This window comes from Buteo buteo, chromosome 2 (genome assembly GCF_964188355.1).
Source record: "Buteo buteo chromosome 2, bButBut1.hap1.1, whole genome shotgun sequence".
NCBI classification, from domain to species: domain Eukaryota; kingdom Metazoa; phylum Chordata; class Aves; order Accipitriformes; family Accipitridae; genus Buteo; species Buteo buteo.
The window spans coordinates 35,676,874-35,690,327 of NC_134172.1; the positions used below are offsets into that span (position 1 = coordinate 35,676,874).

General features: G+C 39.6%; 1 long non-coding RNA gene across 5 annotated transcripts in view; it reads right to left on the bottom strand.

Annotated features, from left to right (window-relative positions):
• LOC142041578 (uncharacterized) overlaps positions 1-13,454 on the bottom strand; it is a 39,500-nt gene that overhangs the window by 13,422 nt on the left and 12,624 nt on the right. For 2 of the 5 annotated variants that reach the window (XR_012653497.1, XR_012653496.1), the window contains exons 3-4: positions 6,879-6,975; positions 4,939-5,991 (exon numbers count right to left, since the gene is read on the bottom strand). This is a non-coding gene — a long non-coding RNA (uncharacterized LOC142041578). Of the gene's footprint in view, positions 1-3,211; positions 3,385-4,937; positions 5,992-6,878; positions 6,976-13,454 lie in introns of those variants that run through there. The other 3 variants (XR_012653499.1, XR_012653498.1, XR_012653495.1) reach the window with 3 other exon arrangements.

Here is a 13,454-nt window from a genome sequence, read left to right on the forward strand (position 1 = left end):
GGTTTGATGCTCTGCCACCACTTCTGTCTCATGATCCTGTCCCCAGGTGATATTCTCAGACTGATGATAGTCTGCCAATGTCCTTGTCCTCCCTTTATCTTCAGATCCGCTTGCTCAATTTCCTTCCAGCCTGTATGGTCACTTACTTCCTAGCTGTCCCTTGAGAAGCTCCTCCTCCAAAAGCACCAACAAGAAATACCCCTGCCATTTATAGATAAAATCTCTCGTCAACTCTCTCTGAACAACTGGTGGCCCTGAAACAGGCATGCAAAGTGCTGTGCAGTGACAGTTTGGGTTCTCAGGTGTTGAGACAGGTAAGACTACCCTGGAACTCCCTTCTAGCCCTATTTTATTATGTTTCTATCTTTAATAATTATGATATTGATGAAAAATATTTATCAACTAGCGGTTCTTCAAGATACCATATGCTAATAGTTGCATGCATTCTTCTCCATCACAGGACAATACTTGCCAGGAAGGGGCAGATACAGATCAGGAAAGTGAGATTACTGGTACGTCCCTCTAATTAATTGGTGAGCTCGTGGTTTTCATTTGTCAGCTTGCCAGGCATGAAGCTTGAATTATATGAAATAGCAATGAAAAATTACCTCTATACTAAATTTCAGAAAACAAAACTTCAGCAGACTTTCTCAGTACGGACCTATCTACAACATGTTGTAAAATAACTTTTTGTCTACAGAAAAAGAAAATTAAAGCCAGCCAAGAATAAGTTTTCAGCCAGACTGCCCAGTTTCAAATGTAATAATGTTAAAAAAGGCAAGATATAAACTAAATAGAAAAAAACAAGGCCTATAAAATTGCATCCAGGGGGAATTCAAATTAAGTTGATACATGCTTTTAGAGATAAAACGGCATTTATGTCCAATTCTGAGCCAGTTTTTGAAGACAGCCATATCTAAAAAGATTGATTAGGTTTTGGGAATCAGTGAAGGCTGATTTAGGTTTTGTATGGTGAATTTCTTTGCTAGTATGGCAAGCCCAAAGGCTGCACACTGCATACAGTCCAAATTCATCCTCTCTCTGGAACTTAATTCATGAGGTTGTACATTAGCAAAGGTGCAGAGGCCGCTCTTTCCCCATGTGTGTTTTTTTCCTAAAAATACTTTCTCAGGCCTCTTCTACCTACCATTTCATTCTCATTTCACTCTTTGACCCTTCCATTTGAGTGAGGTTATGAGCAATATGCCAAAGGGACTCTGAAGGCTTCACTTAACTCTTCCTAATCAACATAAATACCTGCCAAGAAAATAAGTTTCAGAGAAATATTGAGAGTGTAAGGGAGCCATTTGAGGAAACCTGAGGACTGTGTTATTTAGGATCATCGTGATGGTTACTTCCATCCAAGACAATATGCAAGACAATAGAAAAGGAATCCCTCTTTACCAAAGCCTCTTTCAAAACAGCACCAAATTGGGATGAAAATATTGAGTGCATGAAACCCAGGTGCTTCTAAATAGCCATTTATCACAGCAACATTGTCATAAAAGAGAGAAGAATCTTCTCCTCCCCCTTTATCCTGTGAAGAAAGGCTGGGTGTGGCAAATTGACATCCTTCTATAGCACTGCTCTTGCTAATCAATTGGTTGGTTTTGTCTGTTTCTATAGATTTATTTTAAAGGAAATACCACATATAGAACAAAAATTACCTGTTCTTTCAGCACTGAAGAAAATTCAAACAATAACATTTTAAAGTACCAATATAGTCTGTAATGTGGTTCCTGGTCTCTTAGGGTTTTTAAATTACGGAAATAAGGACAACCGGCATGATACACGTTTCCTCTTCTTGCTTCTCACAAGTGCTTTCACTATCCAGTGCTTTCGTTATTCAGAAAGTGAGTAATAAAAGATAGCCAAGGATGGAAAGCAATCAGATATGCTTAAAAGTAGAGATTTTACTTTTTTGCAAGTACTTAAAAAAAAAGTAAAAAATTATAGTGTGATGACTTCTTTTTAAATGGAAATCCAAACTTTATCCCTTAGTTAGAATCCCCCTATATCTAAGGTTGTTACAGCAAAACTAACATTGTGTGCCAAGATCTGCAGTACGTGTTAATCCATTTATTTTTTCTTAATACTGTCCTGCAGCACATTCATCATTTATGTATGCAGAATTTGAATGAAATTAATTACATTTAAAGATACAATATTTCTACCTACAATTCAATAGCAGTACACAATTTCAGGTTATTAATCTTATATTTCATGTTTTCGTGTTGAAATTTCTATGGATCTCATTCCAGATTTATGACAGAGATTAATTGCAAAAAGACAGCATAAGTAATTTTCATTAACTTATTAATATATCTTGGTTCTCAACCTCATCGTAAATACTATAGTCAACATATGTGACTCATGAAGGTACACAGCTAGTAAATTTTCCTGTGGCAAAGGGCATTAAAACTCTTTCTGTATACCTTTCTTTCACAGGCATATTAATAAGACTTTTTACTACTAGACTGTCAAATAGTGCCTGTAGGACTACAGCTACTTCAGGAAAGAAGACATTATTTCAAAAGGCCATATTTGCAGTTTTACTAAATACTAAAGATTATATGAACATTATGCTACAACTTACCATTTATCTACTTTAAGAGGGACAATTCTCAACTGAGTGGTCTCAACTGCCATTGTGGTTGTATTGGATTTAATGGGAACTGGTGGTGCTCATCACCGTGCTGGGATTAGATTGAAGGGAACAAAACACTGCATTTCACTATAAACTCTGTAACCTGGCTGGGTTTTGGATCAGATCCCATGTACTTGAAGCTGGAAAATCTCTGAAATACCTTTAGAAAAGTAGTTTCTAAACAAACAAGCAAGCAAAAGCCCTGTTTCACAGTAGTCTTGGTTGCTAAAAGCAGTCTGATCCCCAGTTCCTGATCTGTGCTTAAGCACCTCCTGAAATGGATCAGAATGCTCTTAGTTGTGTAGAATTTTCTGGGGTACAATAACTGCCCTCTGGAGTGGTCAAATTAGTCTGTACAAGTCTATAGCTATATTTTCCCTAGTGCATACAGAGACACCAAGTGACAGAGTGTTGAAGACCAGACAGCTATACAGTTAACATAAGTACTTATCACCTGTCTATCCATAGGTGGAGACATAGATCTTCCAGGGACCTGTATGACTTTTGTGCCTGCAACTTGGTTTTTGAAAAGCAGAGGTAAAACATACTTTGAGTAAACCTCACCTTCTCCCCTGCTGCTCCTTGCCTTGTAGGAATGACAGATCAGGTGAAACGGGTAGCATTGACCAACTCTGTTTCTTCACAGAATTCACCCCACAGGCTACTAAGGAAAGTACCAGTGCTCAGGCATGTCTACCACTGTCCTGGTCCTGTTTTCCATCCACCTTCTGAATTTTCTGGAAAAAAATAGTGTGATAGATTTTTATCATATCCATTTCATATCTTCATCTTTGCAAGGCCTTTCTATGGTTTTCCCAGCCTTAATTCATTCTCCTACCCCTTTTCTGCTGCCCTGCACAGTCAGGGGTTCACAGGTCACCTTGACACCAGCTGACAATTTTTGAGCAAGATGATAATATTTACATTGATATTGGAGGCAAATGCTTTAATAACATTAAATTAGGCAATTACAGTAAAGTTAAAGTCTGAGATGCACGCTAAAGACCCAGAATAATTCAGATGTCTAAACTGAGGCTAATGCATATGGGCTGTTAATCAGTAATGTGACCTCTAAGACTGTGAGGGACGGTTGTTGAAAAGAGCTGTCATTGTCTCCTGCTAGAGCCTGAAGGAAGCCGGCTCGTTCATTTGCCTTCGGAGCTTGATAATGACTGGTAGGTTGCAGAAAGAGTATGAGATTCAATGAAGAAACCAACAGCTTTTATTTTCTGCCTACAACCTGGAGTGTTGAATTCAATATCCGTGTACTAACATCCCACTATTACCAGTCCTTCTGTATGCACGGTTGAACTGCTTCATGATCTCATTACACTAATTCTGACTGAGAACTGGTTAGTATGCTTAACATAGTTTCTGAAAAAGCCAATCACTAAAATTTGAGAAAATAAATGGTGAAAAAGTATTCACGTCCTCCTCACCACAGATCCAGCAAAATAAGTGCATGTAACTTGTAGCTCCCTCACTAGAACAGTAACTCAAACATGGAGAACCACAGAGTGAATGAATGTAAATGCTTTCAATAGACAATTGCGGGATTTTGCCCAAGATGGGTATGACATATCCTTCTTGGTATTTGTGTTGGAATGGTGATCTGCTGTGCCTGTCTTCAGTAGGTGGGATGACTGCTGGTGGGTACATGTTAGAGCAAGTACAATCTATTTCTAGAGCCAAGGTTAGGAGGAAAGTCCAGAAGCCATAAGTGATGGTTACTGCTCATTCTCTACTTACTGCCACAGATGTACCAGAAAATGATTTCTAGAGACTACAATGTCATCTTTTTGCAGAACTACCTTCCTTTCTCCCTAAATTTCCTTCTCCAGACTGACTCACTCTCCACCCTTAGCATCTATACACAGAAGATATTTTCACCCTAGCTTTAGGCTGGTCTCCATTTTTGCAATTTTTTGCCAGGAGCTATTTTTGCCAGAAGTCACGTGTATGTGGGATTCTGCCACAAAACCAACCTATTTAAAGCCACTAGTACCAATAATAAATGCTAAAATTAAAATGTGGAGGAGGACTGAACCTAAAAATGTGGTCTGTTTTAGGTAATGGATCGATGTTTCTATTTTGAAGTAAATTATCTTCCAAATGTGATTCTGTTTGTCAGCAAAAGGGCATAATAGCAAGTTGAGTAGATAATTTTTCAGCAAAGGAAAGGATACGCACATGAGTTTTGGTGACTGCCTTTCCCAATTTTACAGTCAAATGTAGAATCTTTGATCCAGGCTACTAGAAGATGGTAATGCTTTGAAGAAGACATTAGAAATTTATAAAGTATCTCACAGATTTGATGTCAAACAACAGATAACACTCATGCAGCAATTTCAAGACAAAAAAGGTTTCATCTCCTTACAAACTTCCTATAGAAATTAATCCCATTGCTACTAAAATTTTTTAAAGTATGTTTGAATAGCTTTTGAATAGCTTTTGAATAAAGTATGTTTGAAAAGTTAAATCAATCAGTCACAGCTATATAGTCAACCTCTTTGTGTATCTGTCTTTTCACATGCTAGTCAGGATCTTATCCCAAATATTTATCACACAGTAAATACTAGCAATAAAAGGCCCAAGTATCTAAACCTATTGGCTTTATATACAGTTGTGCTGTGTAAAGATAGTTAAAGACTCAAGGTTGACAGAAAACATCATCTTTACATTTTTTATTAGCCAAGTTTGCTCTAGTTGGATGAAAACAGTGATGGCAACTGTTCCACCCCTTAAAAAGAAAAAACAATCTTTCTCTTACCTGAATAAATGTAAAATTTATTTTGCAGAGAGGAGTAAAAATAACAAAAATTGAGATAAAACCTAGTGACGTTTATGCAGAGGTGCCTGCGGTGGACTGTCAAGTGTAAGACAGCATGCAAACTGAGATGTTTAATAACAATAACTCTAATAATTTTAGAACAAAACTCTTGCAATGTTTGTGCTGCTGACACACACGGAAAATACAAAAAATGACAAGATGGCTTCTGCAGAGGCAACAAATGTTTGCAGTAGTGTTATCTCTCATCTTTCATATATACATTGTCTGTTTGCGACGATGCACCCATGCTAAAATGATGTATTTATACAGACCAAATGATTCCTGTTTTGCCATCAGGTTATTAGCTTCTTTTTCAGCTGAGACAATGTTGCTGCAAAATTTGGTTGGAAAGGAGTTATTTTCATCTGTGGCCACACGGTGCCCGTGACCATGGAAATTCCAAATAGTTTCTGATATTTCTAGCGGTTAAAGGAGAATAATCGATTGTTCACCTGTCTTCAATCTCTTTTCCTCATTTGCCTGGAAGTTCCTGCAGGAGATACCTGTTTTCACTCTGAAATAGATGGAAATGTTAGAGCACATCCTCCCAAGGGGGTGTCTGTCCTCGTTCTGGGTACTTAAAGCGGTAGGTTTAGGTTTCTTTTCCTTACAGTGGTAACAAATACAGAGCTGTGGCTAAGGAAAGGCTGAATAGACCACCTTGCTGAAGGAAAGCTGGAGAGCCCAAGGGCAGAATGTGGTTACTAGGAGTCCTGTGGTGAGTTTACATGAGTAGGAGTTTCACAGGGCCATGTCACCACAGCCCTTCTGTGCCTCATTCTCTCCTGATCACTTCCTCGTCCTTCAGCTTCTGCCACCTCCATCTCCCCACTCAAGCTTACCGTTACTCCAAATGACTGTGAATTCTGTTGCTGCTTTGCATTTGACCTGGTCAGTATAGATAGGTTCCAAGAGGAAGCCATAAGAAAGCTGTACACTCCTACTGACTCTGTCTCGTTCTTTACTTATGCGGCAAACCAGAACCTATCCCAATATCTGGGCCATGATCAGAACTTGGGACTAGTCTAAGCCTAGGCTACTTTGGAGAGTATGTGCTAGCTTGAGTAAAGGAGGGAAGCACTAACAAAATTACGACATTAAGAATTACTTTAAGTAAAAAATCTTCATATTTGCCTTATGCAAATAGTGCAATCTGACTGCAGCTCAAGGAATTGGGGCTTGTGTTTTTTTAATGTGGTTAGGTCAATATTTCTATGATTAGATGTTGGTTTTATAGCCATCAAAGAAATAACTGAAAGTGTTTATGATATTCTCTGGAAGCATCTGTCTCATAAAATGAAAACATAATGTTTCCAGAAAACATTGGTAAGTTGGCTTTGCTATCTGTCATTAGAAAATCATCTTTTGTGTTGTTTGCAATCTGATATATTTGCAACTTACCTTTTCTTCATAATAACTGTTCTTCTTTTTTCCACTTCAGTAAGCTAACAGAAGGGTCTGGGTTCTGAGCTCCTCATTCCCTCTTCATTCGCTCCTCCTTTCAATGAGGCACACAGAAAAATAAATCTTGTTAAATGCCAAAGTACTGGATGCTATCTTTTCAATGCTGAAAAGAAAAGACATTGGCTTTTTTAATTTAAGAAGCCACACTTGCTATTTTTCCCCTTCAAGCCTAATCACACATATTTAAGGTGTCTGACAGCCACAAGTGACGTTGCTTACAGTTTCTTGAAACTTGCACTTCTTGATAGCTTTCATATCCTTTTAAATCACTGTTGCTTGTTACTTTCCATTAAAAGAGAAAACTGCCCATTTTTTTAACGTACTTCATTAGTGCAAAATTAATCTTTTTGGATCTGAAAGAGCTGTCTATTTATAAACTCAGCCCCTTGTACCTTCTCTGAAGTCGGCAGGGGAGTTAGCTGGAAGGGGCCAGCGGGCTGACCTGAGCAGGTCCCCTTTACGCAGCCCGTTGTGCAGAGTGTCCCCAGTCAGCCCGACATGCCTCGGATGATCAGCTGCTCTAAACTAATCCTTTGTTTTATTTATTTTCTGTTTCTTTGTTCAGTTAGAAGGAACCTGCAATGATCATCTAGTCCAACTGCCTGATCACTTCAGGGCTGACCAAAAGTAAAACATGTTATTAAAGGCATTGACCAAATGCCCCTTAAACACTGACGGGCTTGGGGCATCTACCACCTCTCTAAGAAGCCTTTGGCTCTGCATTAGCTTGTTTTCATGCCTTTACTGACCTACACCTGACCCTTATCTCTGCCTGCAGCCACACAGGCCTTCACCCTGGGCGGCGATGAGAGGTTAGCTTGTGAGGAGATGGAGGAGCTGCAGTTTCTAGCATGCTTGGTGGAAGGAGCAAGCCAGGTCAGCCCACGTGGAATAGAAGCTAGAGAAACTGAAAAATAGTTCTGCTTTCTTGTAATTTCACTTTCCCAGTTGCTCTGAACACCAGCTATGTAATATCCAGAGACTAGAGGTACAGTCTGGTAGGTGCTCGCTGTGCCTTGAACCATACCCTCAGCAGGTGGTGAGACTGCTGGGACAGGACTTGCTTAGTCCTCAGAACTTCGTTAGGCTGCTAAGAAGAGCTGGCACTGATAGTGTGTACACTGACAGAATCACAGAGAACTACCACCACCAGCAGCTCCCCTCCCTCTCTGTCTTCACCCTAACTGACTTAGCAAAAAAAGCCCTTTCTTTTTTCACTAAACCTACTTGGAGGGTGAAGTTACATTAAACAGGGTGAGCTGATGAAACCACTCCTCTCCACTGGAAAGGGAAAATGCCTCCTTGTCTTTCTCCTCCTCTATGTTCTCCAGCACCTGGCCCCACCATGTAGGTATCACTGGAGACCTCTCTGTGACCCTGTGCAGCTCAGTAACCTAGCACACAAGCCCAGGAAAAAGAAAAAAAATAGGAGCATATTCTGTGTTCGTTGGCTCGGGGAGGGGACTGACGAGTATTAGAGCAAGAAGAGAAGGAGAAAGGACTGTGTGGTCTACTGCCTGTGATTACAGAGGGAGGCCCTCTGAGCGCAGGAGGAGCAATACCTCCCCTTCTCAGGAGGCAGTGAGATGTCAGAAAAGCCCAGAGGCTTATGGAAACACACCCTGGAAAAATTAATCCTCTGTTTTTTTCAAATGTGTCACTGTTTACTTGTGCGAGTATTGCCAGGAATAATACTGATGAGAAGGAAGAAAGATGAAATACAGTGAAAACAGATTGTCTTTGTAAAATTGCTGGAACGGTATTAGCCTGGACAAGTATAAGAACAAAAAAACCCACTGCATATGTTCAGCACATGTTTTTCTTTTTTTTAATGTATTGGTGCTTTCTGACAAGTTTCATGTATTTAATATTTTTTCTTGTTTCAAGGCTACCTGATGCTATATGTCTGAAATTCTGGCATTTAAATCTAGCTTTCACTTATTAAATCAAATACTCTGAACATCTTGAAGAGAATGATTTATTATTATAGCACCAAATAAAACCAAAAGATTTTGAATAGAGAATACATTACCCATAGGATTGGTAAAATAACAACACTTAAATACTGATTTTCTATACATTCTACATTTCATAAAAACAGTTTTATTAATAAAATTTTGTTAATAAAATCAAAATAAAATAAAAAGCTAATTATTACATTATGAAAATATAGTGAGATTTATTGAGCTAAAGCTGTATTCTGTAGAGTAAGACTAGTGTGTGTTGTCTGTTTTGTCCAGCTTTAATAACATCAATGCTTAGATAAAAATTGTAGGAATTGATTACATGATTTTGAAGATCCACAGGGCAACCACCTATATACCAGTCGGAAAGTCGCTTCCCACGGGCCTTAAGTGTGGCGGTCTTCATAGACCTTTTTCTACCTTGCTGTGCATGAAGCTGGTTCACGCAAAGCCTGATGACTTCTGTGGGCTACCAATGGACGGCACTTCTCAGCATCCTGAGAGTGGACCCTGAGGTCAAACTTAGGACCATTCTCAAGAGGGTATGTCAACATACCCCTGCGTGTATCTGCACACCACAGATAGGCCTGGGGAAGATCATGCACAGCTCTAAAGTCCTATTCTGTTACCAGTGATATTTAAAACTCCCGGAACAAGGCATGTCAGAATAAAGCATATTCTATCTATTACATTTTTTGTATGTCACCTGTTAGGAATTCAACTTTTTTGTTCCTTTAGGCTGGTCTCCTACAGCCAGCATAGGAAATTAGAAGTCCCATCAAGAATTCCTTTCATGTCAGGGAAAAGCTCCACACTTTATGTACTTCCATTTTAAATTTCTTTTCTTAGCCATAAAAAATGCATGCAAACTCCCTCTAAATATCTCCACCAAATTGATTTCATATAAAATAAAGCTACAAAATTTAGAGCCATGATTATATACATGAATTATTTGAAACACTGAGAAGTATTTTAACATTAATATAGCAAATAAAGCCCATAACACAAAGATAACAGCATCCTATTTTTTAACAGTTTAGACTTAACCTTAAAACTGATTCTTTTTGTTGTTGTTGTTCATGCTATACATTCCAAATAGGTGCATAGGCTGTCACCACACTGGCTTTCTGAGTAACAACAACAACAACTTGTTCTAAAGCAATGCTAAGTTAATCTATGGAGTCTCTCTTTTTTTGTTTCCAGAGGAATGCCTCCGCTCTCTTGAATTCAATCCCTCAGGGCTTCAGCATAACCCAGTATTCCTTAATTTAAGCTTGGTTTTGAATGCCATGGATATTATTTTTTTTCAAAACTTTACAGCTTTCATTTTCCTTAGACATAAAAGGCATCATATACATCAGCAGGTATTTTATATCCTTTCTGCCCTCCCGTGACCTATATCCAAAACTCCCCTTACATGATAATCTTTCTCCACACTCAGCAAAGTACTCTAAACCCAGCTTTAAATGAACTCTTTGTTGCAATCTTCATGAGACAACAAAGTCTAGTAGTAAAGAAGATCCTCTTGGATTTGGCAGGTTTAAGTCCAGCACCTGTTCCACAAAGGCTTTTCTTACCACCTTAGGCAAGTCAGCTAGCGGGATCCATGCACTTAAACATTTTTTGTTTTAATACAGACTTTAACATGTCTGTGCTTTGATATCCCAGCTGTACTGAGGGTAATAAAAGTTCCCGATTTTACCAGAGTGTTGTGAGCGTAAGAAGGTAAAAAATTAGAGGTGTGTCACACATCCTGGAACAAGCATTTAGGCGTAAGAGCCCCTTTGTGATTCTTGCAGGGATCTGATAGATTACAACGTGTCTCAAGTCTCAAGTAATTGTTCAGAATGTATGTATGTAGGTATGTATCTATTTTTTGTGAACAACAGAAAGGCCTTGATTAAATTCTGATGCAAAATGGGAATTAGGCAAAAAAGGTGCTATCCAAAAGTAAGCTATTGCATCATTAATTAAGAAATAGAAGTAATAATTAAATTAAATAGGAAAGTGAATACTACAATCAGTGCACTTTTTACTATTAAATTAATTATGAAATACCATAAATAGCTTAAGCTTTCCTCAGTGTTCCAATTTTGTTTCAACTGTGTATTACTCTATTATCAGTGGTATATCTGCAGTGAATGAAGACTTGAACAACATTACCTTCCAGTTTTTGCCTACATTTAGTAATTGTAGCAACACTGTCAACCACAGTTTACAGAATCTTACTGATAGGTATTTTCACTGCCTTTGCTTGCAAGACAGACTGTTTAGCTTTGAGGGATTGTTTCACAGCTCTAGTAAGCTGAATTAACACCCCACCACAGCTGATGCACACACTGCTCCCTGCCCTTCCCACCCTTCCTTTCTGCCCCAGCGCTAACCACTCACCCCTGCTGTTTACAGCATGCCAGCTCCAGAGTTAATGAGCTACTTCTGAGAGCCAGTTTCAGTCGCTAAAACAGCAGAAATCAAACCCAGCAACCCAGCAGTGAGTTAGATCAACTTACAGCAAAGCCTGCCTGCTGGCAGAGCTGGAACGAGGAAGGAGGGGGGCTTGAGGGGACAGGAACACGTGGATGAGGAAGAGCAGGAGTAAGGGGCTGGGGAGCAGGGCTTTCTTGGCCACTGGGATCACTTTCACTCTTGTCCTTAGTGTGTTCCTTCACTAATAGTAAATACAGACTAAAAAGATCAGAAGGCAGGGCAGGTTTGTTCATGCTGAAGTGATAGTTTTGGTGGTTCTTTTCTGGAGTGTGTTCGGTATCTGCTGATGAGTCATGTTCCAGACACATTCCTCAGATTTTGGGGTCTTCTTCTGGTGAACTAGGAGACCAGACACTTGAGCTAACAGCAACCTTGACAGGTTCTCCCCAAACTGCAGGCACAGCTAACGGCACAAGTATCCTCTCCCCAAAAGCCAAATACCAGGATATAGCAATGATGGTCCTTAACTTGTGTGTGTGGCTGGGAAGTACTGAGTTGATCAAGAACTGTTTTTTCTTGAAAACAAATAATGAAATGTATGTAATAAAAAATAACAAAAAAGCTGACAGACTCTAGACCTAAAGTTCTTAAGCAATATGAAATGTCCAGCCAAGGAGCTTCTCCAAATTACAGAATACCTTGAGACCTGTAAAACCAGTGGAATAGCAGTGCCTGATCACTCTGTTCAGCTTCTGGCATAAGAGAAATGGCTGGGAGCAAGGCCAAAGAGCATACTGGACCAGCTATTCTCACATGCCATAGTAGCTCTCCAGGGAATGTTATGTCTTGTATTAGTTAAAGCAGCATTATCCTCTCCTTGTAAATATCTGTATCAGCAACATGGTAGACAGAGGATCAACTTTCAAATATGTTTTGAGAAGTAACGGTAATTGTTTCATCCTTATTATTTATTTGTAGGTTCATCCACATATTGTATGATATCCAAATTATATCCTTTAAAATCCCTGTGAGGCCATCATATGTCCTGATGCTGCTGGTATACCATGTCTCATGCAGAGTCTGTGCAAGGCATCCCTCATTCTGGGCTTAATTCTTTATTATGTAAAACTTAAGCTAACTCTGCTCCGTGTGGCCTATGAAGGTCAGACTAATTTCTCCAGTCTACACTTCCTACTTCCATTTCCGCCCCTAGCACATCAATCGACTCGTCTTTATATACAAGTTAAAGTGAAAACCAGTGTGGATAAATGTGGAGTTTGGGCTTGAAACCTGAGCTGAAGTAACAGCCATAAGGTACTCGTGTGGCTTACACTGCCAGCAAAGGCAGCTCAAGGGTTCAAACGCAACATGCATCTCTTTTCAGTTATGCTACAAGTACAGTCACACAGCACAGCTGAGCCTATTATGAAGAAGGGAGAGAAGAAAAGACCTCATGGTAGCAAGCAAAATTGGCGCAGAGGTATTCTGCTAACCCCATGGTGAAGGAGTGGTTTCCCATCTCTTGTAGTTGACCTTCACTGCTGCTGAAAGGTGCAATTCCAGTCTCTGCCTGGCCACATCTTCTCACCTTCCCTTTGTGTTGGGGCTGTGCTGCTTCATCAGCATAGGCAGCTGAAACAGCTTGCTGACCTAGCTGAGAAAATACCTTTTTCGTGATTGTTTTTTCCAGCTGGGTTAAGTGAGCTTCTCTGAGTCACTGGATGGCCACACAAGCACCAGTACTACGACAAAGGAGGCAAGGGTGACACACACCAGAGTGAGAAAGAGAATCGTTCTTTTTGGAAGAGCACCTTCTCAAATTGGCTAAAGATAGTTGTGAAACCACAGGGCTGAATATGAACCCAGTGCAGGTAAGTATGTGGCTGTGAATCAGCACATAAAACTAAATGCTGAACCCAGAAGACTTTAGGCTATTCTTAATGTAGCACTGCAGTTGCTAATGGCTAGTGCTGCAATGACCAGTGAGATTGGTATAGATCACTGTGATTTGCAAGATCATGACTTTCCTGGCTAAGAGAGGAGTATTGTCAAGAACAAGCAAACTGAGAGAAAGCATAAATGTTAAATGTTTCTGAAGTCTCTGTTACTAACAATGGGAGAT